General features: G+C 39.2%; 1 protein-coding gene across 1 annotated transcript in view; it reads left to right on the top strand.

Moving 5' to 3' along the window:
- Window positions 1-24,173, top strand: part of LOC134316959 (NACHT, LRR and PYD domains-containing protein 12-like) — a 512,992-nt gene that overhangs the window by 22,158 nt on the left and 466,661 nt on the right. The window lies entirely within an intron of this gene.

Raw genomic sequence — 24,173 nt, 5'->3', positions numbered from 1 at the left:
ACAGTTTTTTTTTTGTCCTCTGCTGTGCAGCTGCCATACCACACCGTGCAGCTTTGGCAGAGGATGCTTTCGATGGTATTTCTGTAGAAATTCCTTCGCAGCTGAGGAGTCAGACCCACCTGCTTCAGCTTTCTCAGAAAACACATCCTCTGTTGAGCCTTTTTAACCAGACTATTAATGTTTAATGCCCAAGTCAAATCCTTGGTGATATGGATGCCCAGGAATCTGACTGAGTCCACCCTCTCCACCTCTTCACCTCTGATATGGAGTGGGGGTGGTATGGTTCTCCTGACCCTCCTGAAGTCAGTGATGACCTCCTTGGTTTTGCTGGTATTGAGGACTAGGTCATTTTCTGCACACCACTCCTCCAGCTGTTGTACCTCCTGCCTGTACCAGGTTTCATCATTTTCAGTAATGAGTCCTACCACTGTTGTATCATCTGCAAACTTTATTATTATGTTTGAGGCATGCATGGAAACACAGTCCTGGGTGAAAAGAGTGAAAAGGACTGGGCTAAGTACACAGCCTTGCGGTGTTCCTGTGTTCATGATTATGGTGTTTGATGTCAGGTTTCCTATTCTAACATTCTGAGGTCTGTTGGTCAAGAAGTCCATAATCCATAAACATAGGTTGGTGGAAAATCTGAGGTTGGTAAGTTTCTGGACCAGCTTATGGGGTATTACGGTGTTAAAGGCACTGCTGAAATCCACAAAGAGCATCCTGACATAGGTGTTCGGCTGTTCCAGGTGGGTCAAGGCTGTATGAAGTGCGATTGTGACCGCATCCTCTGTGGATCTGTTCACCCGGTATGCAAACTGATGTCTATCCAGGTCTGTCGGGATACTTTTCCTGATATGTGCTAACATTATCCTTTCAAAACACTTCATAATGACAGGGGTTAGGGCAACGGGTCGATAATCATTGAGAGTTGTGACAGTAGATTTTTTGGGCACAGGAACGATAGTAGTAGCTTTAAGGCAGGTGGGGACTGCAGCTTGTTGTAGAGATAGATTAAAGATGTGTGTAAACACCCCAGACAGCTGGTCGGCACAGGCTTTCAATAGGCGGCCTGTCACCCCATCCGGGCCTGCTGCTTTGGTAGTGTTGATTTTCCTCAGAACAGATCTCACCTGATCTGATCTGATAATATTTGCACTTCTCAAATATTATCATGACCACCTAACTGCTGGCCATCTTGGGTTCTCCAAGACTCTAGCCAGGTTGAAATTATGTTTATTTTGGCCAAAAATGAGAAAATACATTAAGTCTTATGTTCTCTCTTGTCCTGTATGCCAACTCACTAATCCGACACAGCAGAAGCCAGCTGGGATGCTAGTTCCTGTGCATGCCAATGAGCCTTGTGAGGTGGCAGGAATTAATTTTGTTGGACCGTTGCCACATACTCAAGCGGGTAATGCCTACTTGTTAGTCTCTGTGGACTACTTTAGTAAGTGGGTTGAGGTGTCTGCAGTAAAATAAGCAACTGCACAGGTCACTGCTACCAAGTTTCAAAGTGATGTTTTTGCAAGACATGGTGCTCCAAAGTACTTGATCTCTGATCGAGGGACGCAGTTCATGAGTGAATTTTTCAATCATGTCCTGGAAACCCTGGGGCAGAACACTGTCTTACGACTGCATATCACCCACAAACCAACGCCACTGAAAGAGTGAACCGCACTCTGAAAACTGCAATCAGAGCTTACGTTGGCAATAAACGTATAAACATACTGGGATAAATTTGTTCCTCAGATTTGCTTTGCTCTTAGGACCTCTCCGCACGAGAGTACAGGGTTTAGTCCTGCAAGAATGCTTTATGGCAGAGAGTTGACTACCCCCATGGACCTCTTAACAAAGCCATCTACAGATGGTCTGGATGACCCCATACTGAGTCAGCCTGAAACTCCTGAGGAGCATTTACAGAAAATTCATGATCATGCTCGAGTTTCTTTGCAATTAAGTCATGAGCGACAAAAGCGGCATTATGACAAGAAGCACCGTTCAGTCACTTACGAGCCTGGTGATCTGGTGTGCTTGAAAAATCATCCACATTCAGATGCTGCTGCTAATTTGACTGCTAAACTGGCTCCTGTTTATAGTGGCCCGTACAGAGTGGTTAAAAAACTTTCAGAGGTAAACTACCACCTCTCAAAGGAGGACGGCACTGACGTGGGTGTTGTTGATGTCGTTAACCTGCAGCCTTTTCGTACATGGTCTACAGCTCACACACAGTCACAAACCTGCCTCATGTCAGACTTGACTGCTAGTCAGGAGAACGGTGGATGATGTTTGTTTGAGTCCTGCCTATTGTGTTGAGGCTGAATCAGAAATTCCTAAACACGCTACAATTGAGGGTACACTAGTTTCAGGCGAACAAGAGTGCCTTAGCTCTAGTCAAGGCGACTTGTCACAATCTCTAGCTGACATTTATAGACGCTTTTATCCAAAGCGACTTACACAATGAGCAATTGAGGGTTAAGGGCCTTGCTCAGGGACCCAACAGTGGCAACTTGGTGGTAGCGGAGCTTGAATCGGCAACCTTCTGTTTACTAGTCCAGTACCTTAACCACTGAGCTATCACTGGCCTTAAACATCATGCATGCCACTCTTACGGACTGAGAAGTAGAGTTGGTCGCTCAGACGGTCTCGAGACTTGCACTGACCTTAACCCTTTACAGCCGGCCCATTCAAATTTCGAAACAATAATTTCGATGGCTTGAAGCCTTATATCTCCGCCGTCCAATCACTGATTGTAAATCTGAAAACTGCCCCAGGTAGCTGACAACCCAGGCTAAAAGGCAATGTTATTGGTCAAGCGGTTTGTGTCGTGGCTGGTTTGCATATTTAATGAGAAGGCGGAGAATTTATTTTTTTTATTCGCCCCGCCCTCACACGGAGCGCTGCTGAGACAGTCGACTGGATAACAACACAGAAAGAGAAATTCTGTCAGTGAAATAAGGTAAGATTTATTTTAAAACTGTTTATTAGTGTTATTACTTTTCATTTCTACTCAGAAAACTTGGCTTTAATGGTAAAATTGTAATATTATTAGTGTTTACGCTTTGGAAAGGCTGAGGTGATTCTGAGAGTTGCGTTCTAAGTTTAGTCAGTCAGGTGCTCTGCTCTCCTTTCTGAATCGATTGTAATGTTTTTTATGTCCATCTAGATGGAAATAAATACGTGTGGAGAGTTTATCAGATACCTTTTTAGTCTCGTTTGTTTAGTAGTTTGTAAAGTATGCAGCAGTTTTACACAAATAAGTGATTAGTAGTGAACCTAAGCTAAGCTAAGCTACCGGAGCTGTTTGTTGCGTCCTGCAGCCATGTGGTTTGAAAAGTCTGCTAAAGGCTGCTCTCAAACTCCAAAGTTAGATTTTATGCATGTAATCTTGAAATCAGTTATAGCTTACTTGTTTTACTTCAATACTGTCTAAAGTCTGCTTAGAAATCACCTTAGCTTTGCTCATAATATAATTACATTTTGCATTGCATGCATTTAGCATGACTGGCTAAAGTAAGCTGAGGCAGAAAGCATAAAGTTGTGGATAATATGTCAGTCTGGGCAATTTATAACCTTTATTTCCATGGTATATTTTATCTGTGGTAATTTGTACTTATAACAGAGAAATATTATTTTATCTATAAAATATTTCTGTCAAATTTGCATCATTTTCTAAAAAATTGCTGCATTTATTTGAAAGAGACTAAAGTATGCTATGCTACCATATAGGTGCATATAGGTAGATAAAATGTCAGTCTGGGCAATTTATAACTTCTTTTTTTACCATAATATATTTTTTTCTGTGGTAATTCTTACTTGTATCAGTGAAATATAGTTTTATCTATAAAATATTTCTGTCAGAGTTGCATAATTTTCTAATGTATTGCAAGAGATATTTGAAAGGGACTAAAATATGGTATCAAACTTTTTTTGAAAGCTTTTTTTGAAAGCATACAGGTGCATAACATTTCAGTCTGTGACTATTTACAACATTTTTAAATATAACCATAGCATCAAGTTTTTTCTTGTAATTATTGCTTCTCTTAGATAATTATTGTTTTATGTGTAAACCATGTGCCAGATTTGAGAAACTTTTGTCATATGTATTGGTTCAGTGTACTTGAGTTTACTTCTAAACATGAGCCTGTGGACATTAGCTTCTCTGGCAAAAACATAGAGTATTTGTGATTGAATTCTACATATATGTAATTATTTTTTAAAATAACATCACTGTCACCACCTTTATTCACTGTAATCTCTTTTCTTTTATTATTATGACATGGATGGAGACAAGGCTCAATATGTACGCCTTATGGAGTCTCTGAAGAGGAGACAGCGGCTAGGCCCTGACGAGCTTAGACTTATTGCTGAACATGACAGCGATGAAGATCATGAAGGCATGACCATTGAAGAGGAGGACTTCATGGACATGGAGCTCTTGGATGAAGGGGAAGAAGAGGATGAAGAGGAGCAAGATGAGCAGAGGGATCAACCAACAACCTCCTATCGGTAAATGCATGTATTCCAATAGTGTGTATTTGTAAATGTGTGTGTGTACATATATGCTGACAATAAATGTCAGCATTTGCACCCACACACACAATCAGGGCTGCCAACAAAAAGTTAAAATTAACAAAAGAGTACAAACTGAGATTATGATTTTTACTAATGTTTGCTTTCTTTTATGGGTTTGGTTAGTCTTTCTTGTCCCATGTCAGGTAGGAAGCGGAAACGCTTTCCTGACTCTGTATCCTTTCCTTCCTATGCTGATGTAGACACAGAAGCACCAAAGCCCATACCATTTAATCCCTCTCGTCCAGTAGGCATAGATCTGGAAAGTGTGCGTAGGGCTGTACGGTCAGCCACAAGTACCTTGCGTGAAATAGACTTCTTCAAGTTGTTTTTCACGTACACCATCGTTGCCGAGATTTGCCAGTTTACAAACTCTAAGGGGTGGGAGCTTGTACTGAATAGGCCGTCTTATGCGAACCATCATGGGGCATGGGAAGAAGTGACCGCGGATGAATTCTACCGGTTTCTTGGGCTCCTTATTTACATGGGTTTCACGTCCCTGCACAGCATTCACAGATATTGGGGAACCAAATCTCTTCAGGGTTCATGGGCCAAGTTATTCATGTCCCGTGACCGTTTCAAGGAATTGATGTCAGCCCTCCATGTTGTAGATCCTGCCACAGAAAATAATCTTGATCGTCTTAGGAAGTTGCGTTACCTGATGGACCACCTCAAAACCAAGTGTCAGCAGCTTTTCCAGGCTAATGAAAATCTGAGCATAGACGAGAGAATGGTAAAATCAAAAGGTCGATCAGGATTCAAGCAGTATATGAAGGGCAAACCTACTCGCTGGGGTTTCAAATTGTGGGTCATTGCAACTTCAGATTCGAGATATACCTTAGACTTTGATGTTTACACAGGAAGTCTTGATGGGCGCATAACTGATTTGGCTATAAAAGTGATCGAAGACCTTGTGCAGCCATTTAAAAATCAAGGTCACACAGTTTGGTTTGACAACTTCTATACATCACCAACTGTTATGGTCCGACTTAAGGAGTGGGAAATCAATGCTTGTGGGACATGTAGGATTAATCGTAAGAAATTCCCAGTGGATTTCAAAGATGTCAAGAAATGGGAGCGGCAAGCTAACCGTGGTGATATGAGGTGGTGTAGAATTGACGGAAATGTCTTAGTTGTTCAGTGGAAGGACACGCGAGCAGTTACATGCCTCTCTAATTTCCACAATGCTAATGATTCATCAGAGGTTTCTAGGATGGTAAAGAATGGTGCCACGTGGGACAGAAAAGTAGTCCGTCAACCAGCTGTAGTAAAGGACTACAATAAACACATGGGAGGTGTTGACAGATCTGATCAAATGTTAAACACATACAATCTGCTTCAGAAAACTCAAAAGTGGTGGAAAACACTTTTCTTCCATTTTGTGGACATAGCCGTCGTTAATAGTTTCATTTTGTTTCAGGACTGGCATCATTCCAATCCAGCATCACGGTATGGGTTTAGTTCAGCAGGCTACAGCCAGATAAACTTTAGGGAAAATCTGTCGCGCCAACTTGCAGAAATTTCCGTCGATTCAATTTTGCCATCTCAGCTTTCAGTAGCTCCAACCACTTCCTCATCGTTTTACGTCACCCACATTCCTCAGATAGAGCAAGTATCAAGAAATTGCTGGCTTTGCTACAAAAAATTCAAAAAAGAAAATAAAACAAAGATTGCATGCATGGCTCCTGAGTGCCAAGGTAGAAGATTTTGTTTAGTTGGCAATCGAAACTGTTTTCAGTCTTGGCATTCTAGCGAAGGAGATGAGTTTCGCAGTTAGACCTACACAGGGCTTCTGTCTTCTACTGTCAGTCCCGCTCATCCTTCCTCAACCCCTGTGTTTGTGTATATGTTCTTTGTTTCTCTTTCTCTTCACAGGTCAAAGTTCAGTGTGCATTGTTCATTGGAAGGAGGTAATTTGAGGTAATTATCCATTGTGCATTGTCTGTTAAATATTTTGTAGTGTGTTTTTGGCAAAATGGCTTAGATGAGATTTGATATCCTGTTGCCTCAAAACTGTTTACTGAATTGTTCAATGATTATCCTGAACAAATAATTGCTTTTTCTTGTATTGTTGAATTGGATTATTTGAAAGTTTGTTTTATGGAGTGATGTTCTTCAATAGTGCTGAACTATATTGTATTGTTGTTTTGAAATTATTTATAGAATGAGAAGTGTATATAATTCTAATAAAAATCTTTAATGTTTTTGAACTATACACTGTTGTTAGAGTGCTTATTTTGTCAAATACATTTTATCTGCTGTCTTATTTCAAAAATATGAATGTTGACAATTTAGTAATAATTAAGAAAAAAGTACACTTTCATTGGTGTATAGTGTATGCTGACATTGGTAAAAAGTGAGGTGAAAAAGGAGCTACACGGACATTCTAAATTGCTAAATGACACCTTCTGCTAAATTGATCATAACTTTTGAATAGAAGATGATAGATTCAAAATTATTATCTTGACAAATGGCTCACAAAATTGCAAACATTTCATATGTTCTATATTGTTCTCTATATTGCACAGAAATGTGTTAAAAATGTAAGTTTTTATGAATTAAATAAACAACGAGAGATTTTTTTAGGTTGATTTTGAAGGTTTTTTGTAAACATTTATTATATTACACTTGAAAAACATTGTGTTTCATATAATTTTAAAGAACTGATTCTCCTGGTTATAATGGTGTGTGTATATGCAGGGTTTTTTTTCATAAAAGTACACTTTCATTGGTTTATAGTGTATGCTGACTGGTAAAAAGTGAGGTAAAAAAGGAGCTACACGGACATTCTAAATTGCTAAATGACACCTTCTGCTAAATTGATCATAACTTTTGAATAGAAGATGATAGATTCAAAATTATTATCTTGACAAATGGCTCACAAAATTGCAAACATTTCATATGTTCTATATTGTTCTCTATATTGCACAGAAATGTGTTAAAAATGTAAGTTTTTATGAATTAAATAAACAACGAGAGATTTTTTTAGGTTGATTTTGAAGGTTTTTTGTAAACATTTATTATATTACACTTGAAAAACATTGTGTTTCATATAATTTTAAAGAACTGATTCTCCTGGTTATAATGGTGTGTGTATATGCAGGTTTTTTTTCATAAAAGTACACTTTCATTGGTTTATAGTGTATGCTGACTGGTAAAAAGTGAGGTAAAAAAGGAGCTACACGGACATTCTAAATTGCTAAATGACACCTTCTGCTAAATTGATCATAACTTTTGAATAGAAGATGATAGATTTAAAATTATTTTCTTGACAAATGGCTCACAAAATTGCAAACATTTCATATGTTCTATATTGTTCTCTATATTGCACAGAAATGTGTTAAAAATGTAAGTTTTTATGAATTAAATAAAAAACGAGAGATTTTTTTAGGTTGATTTTTAAGGTTTTTTGTAAACATTTATTATATTACACTTGAAAAACATTGTGTTTCATATAATTTTAAAGAACTGATTCTCCTGGTTATAATGGTGTGTGTATATGCAGGGTTTTTTTTCATAAAAGTACACTTTCATTGGTTTATAGTGTATGCTGACATTGGTAAAAAGTGAGGTAAAAAAGGAGCTACACGGACATTCTAAATTGCTAAATGACACCTTCTGCTAAATTGATCATAACTTTTGAATAGAAGATGATAGATTCAAAATTATTATCTTGACAAATGGCTCACAAAATTGCAAACATTTCATATACTCTATATTTTTCTCTAAATTGCACAGAAATGTGTTAAAAATGTAAGTATTTATGTATGAAATAAAAATTGAGAGGTTTTTTAGGTTGATTTTGAAGGATTTTTGTATAGATTTGGTTATATTACACTTAAATAACCATACTGAGTTTTATATCATTTTAAAGAACTGATTCTTCTGGTTATAATGGTGTGTGTATATAGTCTATGCTATGTACGGTATTTACACAATAAGGTTTTTTCTATGACCATGTTACATAGTGTCCGAAAATGGAATGTTCCACTCAGGCATGAAAGGGTTAAGTTAAAACTGGACTCTCACACTATTACTGGTACGGACAGACCTAATCAGTTACAGGTGACAGACTTTGGGTTTTCTGTTACTCACTCATATGACCTTAGACCAAGACCTCGAAATAGGGTGACGACTACCTGAACTAGGACCGACATTAACGGACTGGATTATTTTTTTTGTTGTTTTTGAGGGCAATTTTTTTTTATTCCATGTTTGTGTTATAATAATGTTATGTATATTTGTCCTATGGCTATGTTAACAAATCTACGTTTTTCAAGTTAAAAAAATAAAAAAAAGGTACTGGAGTATTGTATTTTCTTTTTCTTTTTGTATATTTTGTATTGTATTTTTTTTTCAATGCATTGTAAACCTCTCATGCGGCTCTACTTCCTATGTCCAGCCATGTCATGTTTGTATAATATTGCAATTTGTGTTGATCCCTGTATAGTTGTTTGTTGATGGCTGGGGTCAGCCTTTTTTTTTGCTGGGGGGGAATATGTAACGTTCCCTTTAAGGGTTATGAGCATACGCATTTGAGAAAGCAACAGACAGCGATAGAGAAGCATGCATGGTGTTTAGCTCGGGTTGTAGCCTGACTGTTTCATTCTACTGCTGCTGCTATCCGGATGGTGATGAATAGAAGTGTGGGTGCTCCTGTGCTAAATAAATACTCCCATTACCTGCACTGGTCGACTCGTGTGTGTGTGTGTGTTCTACCGACGACAGGGCAAGTAAATAAGCACCAATATCTCTTCAAGGGGCCTCCCCACGCGAACTATATGTTACAAGAGTTCCAAACCTGCTGTTAGAGCTGCAAAAAGGGGACCACCTGTATATTAATGCCTATGGATTAAGAATGGGAGTCACTCAAGTTCATATGCATGCGAAGGCAGACGAGCAAATACTTTTGGCAATATAGTGAATATTGCAATGTGAGTTTTTCCAATATTGTGCAGCCCTAGTATGGAAGCAGAATATCAGTGTCCTTTACATTACTACCTATGTGTTTAGAATTTTGTTTTATGTTAAGTGCCAGGAGGAACTCTTCTTTTTGAGGGTGAAAAAGACCACTTGATTCCCTCCACTTCCCATTTCCTTTTGGAGAGTAACTTCTTTGTTGTTACTGGCTGAATGATGGGTCTGATCAGAACTACAGCTCTTATAGTGTGTGTGTGTGTGTGTGTGTGTGTGTGTGTGTGTGTGTGTGTGTGTGTGTGTGTGTGTGTGTGTGTGTGTGTGTGTGTGTGTGTGTGTGTGTGTGTGTGTGTGTGTGTGTGTGTGTGTGTGTGTGTGTGTGGAATCACTGGAGTGGAACAGAGGTTTTTGTACGACGGCTTCATTGGAATGTATCACTGTGCTACACTTTTGGTGGAGGAACCAAACTCAGCGTCAGTAAGTAGTTTTATTTCTTCTACTGTACATTAAAAACATTTTTAATTATTAATAACAATAAATATACAGTAACTAATATTTAGTAATTGTTTATGTCTATTGACGGCTGAATATTAAAGACTGAATAAATGTGCAGGTGTTTTTGATGGAAAATATATAGCTGGTCTCTGGTTGATGAAGTTTGGTGTAAACTGGTACGAGTGACTGGTGCTGATGTAAAATCCAGACGAATGCTGCTGTGTGTTTGTGCTAAACAATTAATATTTCTGTAATCAGCTACAGTCATGTGAAAAAGTTAGGACACCGTATGTCTATGGTCTTACTTTAGTCTTGCGCTGATGTTTTTTTTTGACAGCAAGGGTTTCCTTCTTGCTCACCTCCCATGAAAATCAAATGTGTGCAGTCTCTTTCTGATGGTAGATGCATGTACCTTGACATCAACTGTGGCAAGAGCAGCCTGTAGGTCCCGTGACGACATTGTAGGATTATTGGAGACTTCTTGACACATCTTGCGGTCTGCTCTTGGGCTGATCTTGCTAGGATGGACTGACCTAGCCATGTTGGCGGTTGTTTTAAATGTTCACCACTTGTAATTATTTTCTAATTGTTTTGAGATCTTTTTGAATCCCTTCCCAGACTCATATGCAGCTACAAGCTTCTTTCTGAAGGCCTCAGAGAGTCTTTAGATCTCACCATAGTGATACCACTCACTTCAACAATCAAGAGGAAACCAAACTAATGTCTGAGCTTTAAATAAAACTCCAGTGTTCTCTAACGATGTTCTAATCATTACAGCTGATGTGGTGACCTGATTCTAATTTTAGACATTTTAAGTAGTAATAAATGTGGGGGTGTCCTAACTTTTTTTCTCACAAGTTTCCATTTTTGTTCATTACATTTACAGCTTGTGTTTAAAAGTATTTTTTCAGTTTTATTTGTTTAATGATGTAAGCTCCATCTCTCAGTACTGTTTAAATGAAGCTCAAATGTCCATTTGTTTAAATATGTTCAAAAAGACAAAAGTTCTCATGGGGTGTCCTAACTTTTTCACACGACTGTACATCTGGTTGTTAAATGCTAAAGTAATAAGAGTTGATATTGAATATGTGCTAACAGAAGCTTGCAGATGTTTCTACTGAACTGCAGTGATGATTGAACACAGATGAAGGTTTCCAGTCTGGAGGCTTAATAAGCAGTAAGGAGGAAATGATGTGGAAACGTTTCTAAATGGGACTTTTTGTTCTGTTTCTCCTGTACAGCCGGTCCCACGGTGAAGCCGTCCGTGTCTCTGCTCCCTCCCTCCTCTCTGCAGCTGTCTGAGGGATCGGCCTCGCTGCTCTGCCTGCTGTCTGGTTACTCTCCACAGGGGGCGCTGGTGAGCTGGACGGTGGACGGCAGAGTGTTGCTGGACGGGGTGGTGACCGGAGCAGAAGAACTGAAAGGGGGCAGTTGGAGGCGTGGCAGCACCCTGACCCTCAGCAAAGCACAGTGGGAAAAGGGGGCGGAGTTTGGCTGTAAGGTCTCTCACGCTGGCGTCGATCATCCCGTCGTATTCAGAAAGAACCAGTGTGAAGGCTAGCAGCTCCCAGATAGAACTGAACATGGAGACACTTCCACATGCTTCTACAATGGAGTTTCAGTTCTACACAATGCTGCATTTCTGTCTTTCCTCTGTTCAGTGTCCTGTTGCTCTTCCTGTAGTTTTGCTGTGCTGAAATAAAGCTTGATTTTGGACATTGTCTGGTCTTTTCTTCTAGTTCATCATCATGATGAGTGTTAGGAGAGAAGATCTTTAGCTGGAGATTCAGTGCTGTGTGTTGTGCTTCAGTGAGTTTGGATGAAGGAAGTTGAACATCTGGTGAAAGTGCTGCTCTATTCTGGGAGAAAGCAGATCACTCAGCCGTCTTCATGCAAATCTCACTTTCACCCCCCATGTTCTCTCACTTTAGCTTCTACTCATTATAATTAGCTGATTTTAGTTGGTTGGTTTTACTTCATAAATTTAGTGCTGCACCCCTTTAGAACTGTGATTTTCATATAAGGCATCCAAAGTAATTTACATTTCAAAGGTACAAACTTACATCATTTCTGCATTTATTGAATGAAGAGTTGTGTGCAACCATTAAAGCACCAGGCCGGTATCACATACTGAAGTTGCACTGACAAACAATATAAAGTCCAAGGCGTCAATCTCCAAAGTGCTCAATCTTAAAGTAGACGAGCTGGAGCACAACACCTTGAGTCATTTCCAAAGGTAAATACTGAGCCTAGTGCCACCTTAACTGGGTGTCTAAATGTTAAAACAACAGTTTGGGTCTCTAACTGATTATTGGGTCTCTCCCACGTGGATTAAGGCACCCTGTAGTCACTCTTAGATATCCTTATAATCATGAAAACAGGTGTCATGGAGCTGTGTGACAAACTGGGTTTCCTGATGTAATTTTTTTATGTAAAATTGCATTTTTAAATTTTTAAATACATTCTCACTAACCCTGATGCAAGACCCATGCTAATCAAAGCAGTTATAAACTTCCCAACATCAGCGATTAATGGCAGAGCGTAAGTTGATCGAGGCAGAGGAAGAGTTGTAGAACAACCAGCAGAAGAAACCCACCGATTTCCCAGGGGAAACCACATTACTCATCTAATGTAGGCGACTGACTGACTGGGAAGATGCTCTTCGAGACAATGGGAAACAGGAACCAGCTCCTAGGCTCCCAAAAGCATGCCCTCCTGACATCAGTTGATCCTGACCCTCCCCATCCCACTCGAATCAACAAGGCTCGTCCAAACCAGGTTAGGGAAGCTTCTCCTCAAAGAAGCGACCCAATGCCCAGTCACTACCATGCCCAAGGTCTAACCGATTGGGACTTAGCCCGATTCGAGCCAAAACATGACGGGTCCAATAATGTAAACACTTATCTTACGGATATTGATTATAACTTGCTGAAATTACCTTGTACAGTAGACGATAGGATATATCTGATCAAGGTAACCTCAAATAGAGAAGTCAGTAGTTTTATCAAGCGCCAACCTGACTATTTCCACAATAGATATTTACTCTGTAAGGCACTGGAGGACGAGTTCTCCAACCCTGTGTCGCAAACTAGCTTGACTGCAGCCCTGTTAGTTAAACAAGGTAGACAAGAGTCACCCGAACAATATTACTATTACAATTATTGTATATCCAAAACTTTCATTTCACCACTAGTCATTACCTAAGCGTATCTGCCTGTCCGTGCAGGTTAATCAGCAGGGAATTGTGGGATTTGGCTCTGAAAGGGCATCAGCAAGCTTCAGGCAAACAAGCGGAACCTCGTAGTGTGTTGAGTCAGGGCCTATGGGTCAAGATCCCACCAAACTCTTGTATATTTACATGATCTTACTGGCTTCCACTATACTCTATTTTAACATGATCACAGGGTGTGGTGTACATAATTTTATTAAAACATGACATGTATATAAACTTTGGTTTGCAGTGATGTGAATTCTTTCTCTTAGCAAACCTAAAGACGATTCAATTATACAAACAATAATCCGAACCTCTACAAGGCACCCCAGCACCAACAGAAAAACTGCAGAGTGGCAGATAACAATAACACATCCAGTAGTTTTCTTATAAGACTCAAATTTGGTGAGAATGCAACACTATAAACAAACCAATATCCAAATAGACAGCTTCACAGGGGCAAATTTCCTACATATGGCTAAAGTTCTGCCAAGTTGGCCCCCAATCCTAACACACAAAAGGTAATTTTGTCTCTAGGAATCAACAACAAGGATCAACATTTTGAAAAAACTGCCAAAAAACAATTACAGGAACTGTGGAGAGCTGTGGATTTCACATTCCCCAATGCAGCCATATATACACACACACACCACTCAGTTTTCAGATTTATTACCTGAAAGAGATCAAAAGGAATCTGAAACTCTTAAATACTCACACTGGCATAACCCCAAAATCCGTGGCCCTAGTCCATCTCACATTTGGACCCATGAGCGTCGTCCATGTGTCTCCACCTGAGACTTGTTTGAACTTCTGAAGGACCTCTTTGCACACTGGGTATAGTCACAGGTGATAAAGAAACACCCCAAATACACCCCAAATAACCCATGTGGAGGTTCCGGCCAAAACTAAGGATACCTAAAGTGACTGCTCTGGGTTGTCTTATCAGCACAAAGTTTAATGACTTTGAGCTCCGAGTACCAATTATAGGGCCTATCCTGCCACCACTGCTCCTCGACCAACCCGAGTCAAAAGTAGCTTACACTAAACCCACCAAGGCCACAATGATCTGTTCTACCCTAATTGAGGACAACTCCGTGTGGCGAGTAGACTTAGCTGACAGTGATTAGATGATGCTGCAAACGGTGAATGTCCTTTCTGTGCCTGAAACGCCCTCGACCTCTACTCAGGTGAACCCAACAGGGGTGTCTGCAAGGACATTATCTGAGCCGGAATATGAACCGTACTCAGAATTCATGTCCCAGGTCGAGCAAGTGTGCCAAGAGGCAGAAGCTTTGTGAGATTCACCTTAAATATCAGACCTTGTCTGCCAAAGACTCTTTAGACTTTGGCCTAACCACAATACACACTGTATTCCAACAGTCCCTAGCGCTCCACCAACTTACATGCGCCAATACAAAATCCCCCTGGCATCATGCGAACCAGTACAGGAAATTTTTGACAACCTGCTAGAGAAGGGCATTGTTTGACCATGCAGTAGCACCTACTCTGCCCCTCTCTCGCCTGTTCTAAAGACAAACAGCAAGTGGCACTTGACAATTGACTACCGCAAGTTTACAGCGGGTCCTGCTATCCAGATGGCCAATGACCCAGTTAGAGCAGGAGCTGCCCAAAGTTCAGAACACAAGGTATTTCTCTACCATCAACGTAGCCTCAGGGTTTTGGACCATCCCAGTCCACATAGCAGACCAATATAAACTGGTGTTTACCTTCTCAGGCAGGCAGTACACATTTACTAGGTGCCAATTTGGCTATGCCAACTCACCAGCAGAGTTTAACATCTTCCTTAACAAGGCATGTTCTGAAACTTGTGAGAGCAGCACGCTTATATACAGTGGGGACAAAAAGTATTTAGTCAGCCACTGATTGTGCAAGTTCTCCTATTTAGAAAGATGAGAGAGGTCTGTAATTTTCATCATAGGTACACTTCAACTATGAGAGACAAAATGAGAAAAAAAAAAAAAAAATCACATTGTAGGATTTTTAAAGAATTTATTTGTAAATTATGGTGGAAAATAAGTATTTGATCACCCACAAACAAGCAAGATTTCTGGCTCTCACAGACCTGTAACTTCTTCTTTAAGAAGCTCTTCTGTCCTCCACTCGTTACCTGTATTAACGGCACCTGTTTGAACTCGTTATCTGTATAAAAGACACCTGTCCACAGCCTCAAACAGTCAGACTCCAAACTCAACCATGGCCAAGACCAAAGAGCTGTCGAAGAACACCAGGAAGAAAATTGTAGACCTGCACCAGGCTGGGAAGAGTGAATCTACAATAGGCAACATGGAATCAAAATGCTCATGAGAACGGTGAGCAAAAATCCCAGAACTACACGGAATTAATGACCTGCAGAAGGCTGGGACCAAAGTAACAAAGGCTACCATCAGTAACACACTACAGAAATTGAACTTTTTGGTAAAAACTCAACTCGTCGTGTTTGGAGGAAGAAGAAGAACCCAAGAACACCATACCTACTGTGAAGCATGGGGGTGGAAACATCATGCTTTGGGGCTGTTTTTCTGCAAAGGGGACAGGACGACTGATCCGTGTTAAGGGAAGAATGAACGGGGCCATGTATCGTGAGATTTTAAGCCAAAACCTCCTTCCATCAGTGAGAGCATTGAAGATGGAACGTGGCTGGGTCTTCCAGCATGACAATGATCCCAAACACACCGCTCGGGCAACGAAGGAGTGGCTCCGTAAAAAGCATTTCAAGGTCCTGGAGTGGCCTAGTCAGTCTCCAGACCTCTACCCCATAGAAAACTTGTGGAGTCCGTGTTGCCCAGCGACAGTCCCAAAACATCACTGCTCTAGAGGAGATCTGCATGGAGGAATGGGCCAAAATACCAGCTACAGTGTGTGCAAACCTGGTGAAGACTTACAGGAAACGTTTCACCTCTGTCATTGCCAACAAAGGTTATGTTACAAAGTATTTAGTTGAACTTTTGTTATTGACCAAATACTTATTTTCCACTATAATTTACAAATAAATTCTTTAAAAATCCTACAATGTGATTTCCTGGATTTTTTTTTCTCATTTTGTCTCTCATAGTTGAAGTGTACCTATGATGAAAATTACAGACCTCTCTCATCTTTCTAAGTAGGAGAACTTGCACAATCAGTGGCTGACTAAATACTTTTTGGCCCCACTGTACAGATGAACCTGGAACATGACTAGACTAGACTTTTAAGAACAGAACTCCGTAAAATGTCAAACCAAAAACACAAAGACCCAAACAACAGTAACACACGACTTCTTTACTGTGAAACCCTCAAACAATATAAACGTACACTCAGAACCAAAAAAGCTGGATTTAATTTGAATAACAAATTAATAAGTAAATAATAAATTAAAACATAGAGAACAGGAGGAACTGGCCATTCAGGATGGGGATATCTGGACAACCTATTTCCAATCATTCTTTAAAAATGTAGCATTAGGTTCAAATCCTGAACAAAATCAAATTATTAGTAAACTAGCAGAACTGGAACGGGCTATTAAAGACCACCAGAATCCTCTCAACTCTCTCATTACTGAGCAGGAACTTAAAGTGCCATGACTGAGCTCTTGTGTGCCACGCCCCGCTCTCCCTGTGAGCACCCCCATTCCTGATTGGTTCGTTTGAACTAATTGGCCCCAGCTGCCATAGATTTAAGAGGTTGGCAGGAACAAAGACTTTGGGGACTGTTTTGTAACCATGTGGGCTGTTTTTTAGCCTTTGTTTAACATTTAGTTCTGTTTAGCCCTGTTAGCCTGTTTAGCTTGTTTAGCCTTTTGTTTAACTATTGTTACATTTATTGGTTGTTTCGTTTTGCTGTGAACAACGTGTACTGGTGAGTCAAATGTTTATGTATATTCGATAAGTAAGAAATACAGATTCCTTATTATCTAGATAAATAATAGTGACTTTACTGATGTTATCAAATGTCCTCTTACAGAGAAAATTCAGAAAACAGTGTTCATTCCTTATCCGAGGAAGATGTTCTTCTTGCAAAGTTTTCAGCCCTGGAGGACTTTGTTGTTGATGAATTATGTCAACTGAGATGAGAGTTTGGTGTCCTGTGCAAAGAATTCGATGCGTTTAAGAAACAGTTTTTTTCCCCCCCAAAGAACGTTTATTTAACATAGTTTATTAAAAATTGTTAATTTAATTTTTGTAATTTTTTTTAACAGATTTCAGGAATGACAGTTTTCATGTGTATTTCGTAAACAAATTTGTTAAAATAATGTACTTATGTTGTGTTTTGTTTTTTAAATTTCAACTTACACTGTTGAAATAGTATAGTGATAAAATAAAAAGCAGGAGAAGATGTTCTAAGTAAATTTTGTGTTTTTGCATCCATATTCAGGTTTAGGGGGTTAATCCTATTCTTTTATACTTTTAAACTCGAAACGTTTAAGGTTGGGGTGCTAACTGTTTCTGCTATGGCCCCCTTAAACCAAAAATGACTCCCACAAGTGCAAATCGGTCCCTTTATTTAATGTTAAAGGTCCGTTTTATAGAATCGGATCATTATACATCACTAGTGGTTATATAGTTTGAAAAGGTTTAGTGAATTTTTTTTTTTTTTTTGCAGTGTCGGATTAAAAGAAAAACTCACACTCGAGGTCCTAAGGATGAAAAAATGGCTGCTTTCCCAAAACTGCTGTAAAAATATCATACATTAATAATTTTTTTTTTACTTTAACTGAGTCAAACTTTTGAATCTACTTATGCTTAAAATATGCATACCAAATAATTATGTTTTTGAATTTTTTAACCCTTTACGGGTCAGTTTGTTTACATTGCACCATTGTTTTATTTTTATCAGAAAATAAACCAAAAAAATAAAATAAAATAATTTCCCTAAAATTGGTAGGTATATGTCTAGGGTATAAAAACAGTCTACAAGCAATGCACAGGTTGCAGACTACACACAAGAAAAATTTAACTTTAAACACAGAACATACAAACTACAAGAAGACTACATATATATATAGCTATATTGCACCAAGATGGCGGCGCGCATGGACGCAGCGGCACAGTGCTCTCACTCTCTGTGTTCTTTTTTGTTGTTTTTGTACGTGTTATGTCTCGTTCTTACTACTTTCTGTCGGGCAAGAAATACATACAGCCGGCACGATGGTTACAGTTAGCCATTTGTGCTAAATATTCAGTTTGATCAAAAATCATCTGACAGGAATTAATTTTATCTATTTTTTATCATAAATCATGATGAATCCTCACAAATACTAGAGCTTATACACTTTTATATCTAAACAGGTTAAAAATAAATACCTCACCTTCCATTCCTTCTACATCCTGAAGTAAAAATGTAAATAAACTGAGGTAATAAGTTTATAATTAATTAACTAAATTATTACATTTGATTTAATTATGCATTATATTTTTAATCCTCTGGTAAAGCAGAGTAGTTTATCACAAATTAGTTCTTTTAAGTGAGAAGGTTTAACACTGCAGATGTTGATCTTCCACATCGAAAAGCTTTGGAGTCGAATTGATCCCTAAATGAATTGATTCATATATCAAACGCCTGAAAAAGACCAGGAGTCGATTCCTTCATTAGTCGATTCTGTTACGCTCTAAAAAGTTCGTAAGTCGATTCCAGAGAGTCGTTTTAAAGCTTCTAGTGCTGAACTGTACAGCTATTCGTCCCAACAAGTCAGAATAATGTGTAAATATTTTACATGAAATTCTGACAATGAATCCTAATAAATGAAGATACAGAGACACGAGTATCCAAGTTTTAATCATGTCAGACTTGATTTCTGTAACCAGATAAAAAAAATATTTTTTATTTTGTTTTCTTGTTAAAATGTTTTCTTGATAAATGTTATGATTGTGTACAACCCTGAATAACATTATTAGTAACTTTGTGGAGAACTACAGAATTAATTTTGTCTGATATTAAAGTTGTTATTTACGTAACCTGTGAGTTTTTAACGCTAGCAGTGAATGCTAGCTGATGATAATGTGTTAGCTAGCTAACTAGCCAAGCAAATACTTAAGAAATGTTTGTTTCACAATAACACAAATGTTAAACATCTGCGAGGTTAAATATGCAGAATTAACGTTGGTGCTGGTAGATTTACTTACACATGTCTGAATATAGGTTTACATTTACTTAGATACAGTTGATGGATTCACCACAATTTGTCTGTAATGTTAGTGAAAGGTTAAACTCTCCTTAGGAAGGAATATATGTGGCTTTGGGGTTGTTCAGGCTAAATATTATTATTATAATTATGTTATAATTTTATCATCCCTTTTAAAACTAAAGATTGATATTAAAGGATCTGATGAAGACACCTAAAAGCTTATCTGGTGAAGGGTGACCAACCAGACCCTCTTCACTGGAGAAAGAAATGCAGCTGTTTGAGGATTTGAGTAACTGTTGGTTTGAATGAGAACAAAATCTGTTACATCTTATACAGACTGTTAATTACTGTTAATTACAAAGGTTCTATATAGACGTGATTTAGTATTCAAAGCATGAACAACTTTTAATGAGGACATGTTTTGAAGCAGTGCATGATCTATACTGTAATAACCGTTATGTTCATCATGTTGTAGAACCTTTGTGTTGGAGAACAGTGTGCAGGGGGCGGTGACCCCCATTCATGTAAAAAAGTGAGAGAACCTGAAGCAGAAATACAAAATAATCTTCAGTAAAATATCAGTGAAGATTTTATTACTACACGTTAATTTCCTTGTTCTGTGTTTATGAATCTTGTAGGAACTCGAGTGCCCCCCTACTGGGGTGAGAACAGAGAGTAGTGAAGCAACAGCAGCATCCTAGAAATGTTCTGCTGACATGGATGAGACAATAGATGGGAGGCCATCGATTACCCCACCGACCCTTATTACCTCTTCTGACCAGGGTGCTGCTGAAGCTTCACCCCCCTCTGTTAGGCCGAGAAGCACAGAGACCCCAGCCAGAAAGAGATGAAACAGTTCCACTAGACCAGCTGATGAGAAACGCATGCAAACATCCTTAATATACATCACATGTGTACTAGTGTTGAAGCACTTAACTGTCCAGAAGTGTTGCTTTTACAGACGTCTAGTGCACTAGAAAGTATATTAGACAATTTAGTGCACTATGTAGGGAACATAATTAATTACATAATTAATTATGTTCCCTACATAGTGCACTAGATAATGTATTTTGTAATACACTATCTAATGCACTATGTAAGGAACACAAATCATCATCTCGTTATACTTTCTAGTGCACTATGTAGTGAACATGAATGCGTTATCTAATACACCATCTAGTGCACTACATAGGGAACATAAATTCATATCTAAAATACTATCTAGTGCACTATGTAGGGAACCTAAATCTGTTAACTAATACGCTACCTAAATCATTATGTAAGGAAAATAAGTCTATTATCTAGTACACTATCTAGTGCACTAAGTAAGGAACAGAAATCTACCTTTCACACTGTCTAGTGCACTACATAGTGAACATAACTTTATTATCTTTCACACTATCTAGTGCACTATGTAGTGAACATGAATCTATTATCTTTCACACTATCTAGTGCACTATGTTGTACACATTAATGTGTTTGTGATGTGAACAGTTAGCTTAATAGCTCAGTTAGCAGCTCCTAAAAGTTCTGTTATCACCCATATCCTGGGGGTCGAGGTCTGGGTCCGGGGGTACCTCCCTGAAATGAGTTTTTGTAACTTGTTATGTCTGCTTTTAGGACTTTTGGAGTGAAAGATTCACTTTCATCTATTGATGAGTGAATGAAGTAAATAAAGAGCAGATTAAACCAGAGCTCGATCATCACTCATTCATCTTTAAATGAAGAATTTCCTGACATGTAATTAAATATGATGTCAGTGATGTGAGCAGCTTTCATATAAGCCAACAAACATGGTAATACTCTGGTCCTCACCACTGTGGCAGTAAGAGCTGGACTTCATCTGAGCCTGATCCAGAACAGTGGCTTCACTTCATTACTAATAGAAATGTGAACTAATACTTTAACCGTGTTAAACATGTTTAAGAAAGAACAAAAACATCAGTGAAATGTCTAGAATTCAAGTTTATTGTTGTTTAAATGAAACAGACTACAGTCAACGTGACTGAAGATCTGGGGGGTCTCCTCAAGATGATCTCTTTAATACCATGGACAGGGATCTTCTGTGGTTGTTGGACTGCACTGGTGAGGATATTTGAGCAGCAGAAGTTGATGTAGAGCTGTGTGACACTACAAAAATAATACACTCATATTAGACAGTGTTTAATGTTCACAATCACTGACTGTATTTAAACATTTAGAGTATTAAAGCGATGCTATAATACATTAGCAGTGATGTACCATGATGCGCTGGTGCTGGTCTGCTAGTCTCCTCTCATCTACTGTCATTTACAACACAGTGTACGATGTGCTGGAGCTTCCTGTGGTTCTGTTCCGATGGTCTGACAAGCAGTTGTGGCTCTACAACCAGCAGTTGTGGTTCCTCAGCCAACAGTTGTGGTTCTTCAACCAGAAGTTGTGGTTCTACAGCCAGCAGTTGTGGTTTTTCAGACAGCAGTTGTGGTTCTTCAGCCAGCAGTTGTGGTTCCTCAGCCAGCAGTTGTGGCTTTACAGCCAGATGTTGTAGTTCCTCAGCCAGCAGTTGTGGTTCCTCAGCCAGCAGTTGTGGCTCCATAGCCAGCAGTTGTGGCTCCTCAGCCAGCAGTTGTGGTTCCTCAGCCAGCAGTTGTGGTTCCTCAGCCAGCAGTTGTGGTTCCTCAGACAGCAGTTGTGGTTCCTCAGACAGCATTTGTGGCTTTACAGCCAGATGTTGTGGTTTCTCAGCCAGCAGTTGTGGTTCTTCAGCTCGCAGTTGTGGTTCCTATGCCAGCAGTTGTGGTTCTTCAGACAACAGTTGTGGTTCCTATGCCAGCAGTTGTGGTTCCTCAGCCAGCAGTTGTGGCACTAAAGCCAGCAGTTGTGGTTCTTCAGCCAGCAGTTGTGGCTCTACAGCCAGCAGTTGTGGTTTCACAGCCAGCACTTGTGGTTTCTCAGCCAGCAGTTGTGGTTCCTCAGCCAACAGTTGTGGCTTTATAGCCAGATGTTGTGGTTTCTCAGCTAGCAGTTGTGGCTCTAAAGCCAGTAGTTGTGGTTCTACAACCAGCAGTTGTGGCTTTACAGCCATCAATTGTGGCTCTAAAGTCAGCAGTTGTGGTTCCTCAGCCAACAATTGTGGTTTTTCAACCAGCAGTTGTGGTTCCACAGCCAGCAGTAGTGGTTCCTCACCCAGCAGTTGTGGCTTTACAACCAGCAGTTGTGGTTCCACAGCCAGCAGTTGTGGTTCCTCACCGAGCAGTTGTGGCTCTACAGTCAGCAGTTGTGGTTTCTCAGCCAGTAGTTGTGGCTCTACAACCAGCAGTTGTGGCTTTACAGCCAGCAGTTGTGGTTCTACAACCAGCAGTCGTGGTTTTTCAGAAGCAGTTGTGGTTCCTCAGCCAGCAGTTGTGGTTCTTCAGACAACAGTTGTGGTTCCTTGCTGAACTGAGATGAAGTGAAATATACATGAATATGAAAGTTTTGCTTTGTTAAAATTGATATCAAATACAAGTTCACTTAAACATGAGTTTCATCATCAGAACTTTAGCCAGAATCACCTACTAGTGAAGCATCCCAGCACAGGAGCTGCACCCACCATCACCTCATTGCTACCTCCAGATGTTCAGTCCTTAAAACTGAAATATTTGATACAGATCCATCAGATTATTTTAACTTGTCTGATGGATCTGAAACAATGACAACCGGTGTAGCATAAAAATAAACAACTAATATATATGTTCACATTAAAAACACACATTTACTATATATGTTTTGTCTGTGTTATATTGACTTGTGACTTGACTGTATTTTGTAACTTGTGAACATCTCTGCTGTGATGGGTGTGTGGGAGACATTTCGAGTTAATGCCTGAATCTTCAGAATTGATGTCCAACAAATGTATGTGGAGGTGTCTACATACTTCTGACAATGTTTAACCACACTAAACCTTTATGAAATAAATCAGATCTTGTTGATTTGTTGCTTTTGTGGAAAACCTTTCCAGAAGAGTGGAGACTGTTATTCCATCTCTATATTGATGACTGTGATTTTAAAATACAATATCCTGCATAATCTTGATCAGGTGTTCATATACTTTTGGTCATGTAGTATGTTTTTTGTTTTTCTTCATATAAATCTTTTATGTGTTTCAGCTGACAGATCTATGACCACAAGGTGGCAGTATTACATCTATGAGAGACACATTCAGAGATTATCATTCTAATAAAACCACAGACAAAAATGACTAAAGATTGAAGACTTTTGATAGATGTAATTTTAAAGGATCTTCAAATGTTCTTCACACCTCAGACAGAAGTGCAGTAATGAATGAAGGAGCATAAATATGTGGACATGGTTGGTGTTGAAAGGAACAATTTGAAATAACTCCTTCACAAAACCTTCATATTACTGTTTGAGAGTGGAATCACCTCTGATCTTTAACTTCTGGGTTGGAGAAAATATCTAGTGTTGGTACTACTGATGTTCTCCTTATTCACATGTATTTACTCTGAGGTCTGATCTTTCCTCCTGAAGGTGAATAAAAGAACGTGTGTATGTGTGATGACCTTCAATGCTTCATTTCTTCATGATTTCTCAGTGTTACAGCAAGAAGTGTTTATTCACATTTCTAAAGGGGTGCAGCATTAATTTTAAAAAGTGAAACCAGCCCCCCAACAACCAACCAAAATCAGCTAATTATAATGAGTAGAAGCTAAAGTGAGAGAACATGGGGGTGAAAGTGAGATTTGCATGAAGACGGCTGAGTGATCTGCTTTCTCCCAGAATAGAGCAGCACTTTCACCAGATGTTCAACTTCCTTCATCCAAACTCACTGAAGCACAACACACAGCACTGAATCTCCAGCTAAAGATCTTCTCTCCTAAC

Source organism: Trichomycterus rosablanca, chromosome 1, assembly GCF_030014385.1.
Source record: "Trichomycterus rosablanca isolate fTriRos1 chromosome 1, fTriRos1.hap1, whole genome shotgun sequence".
Classification (NCBI taxonomy): Eukaryota; Metazoa; Chordata; class Actinopteri; order Siluriformes; family Trichomycteridae; genus Trichomycterus; species Trichomycterus rosablanca.
This window is presented reverse-complemented; position numbering and strand designations above follow the sequence as displayed.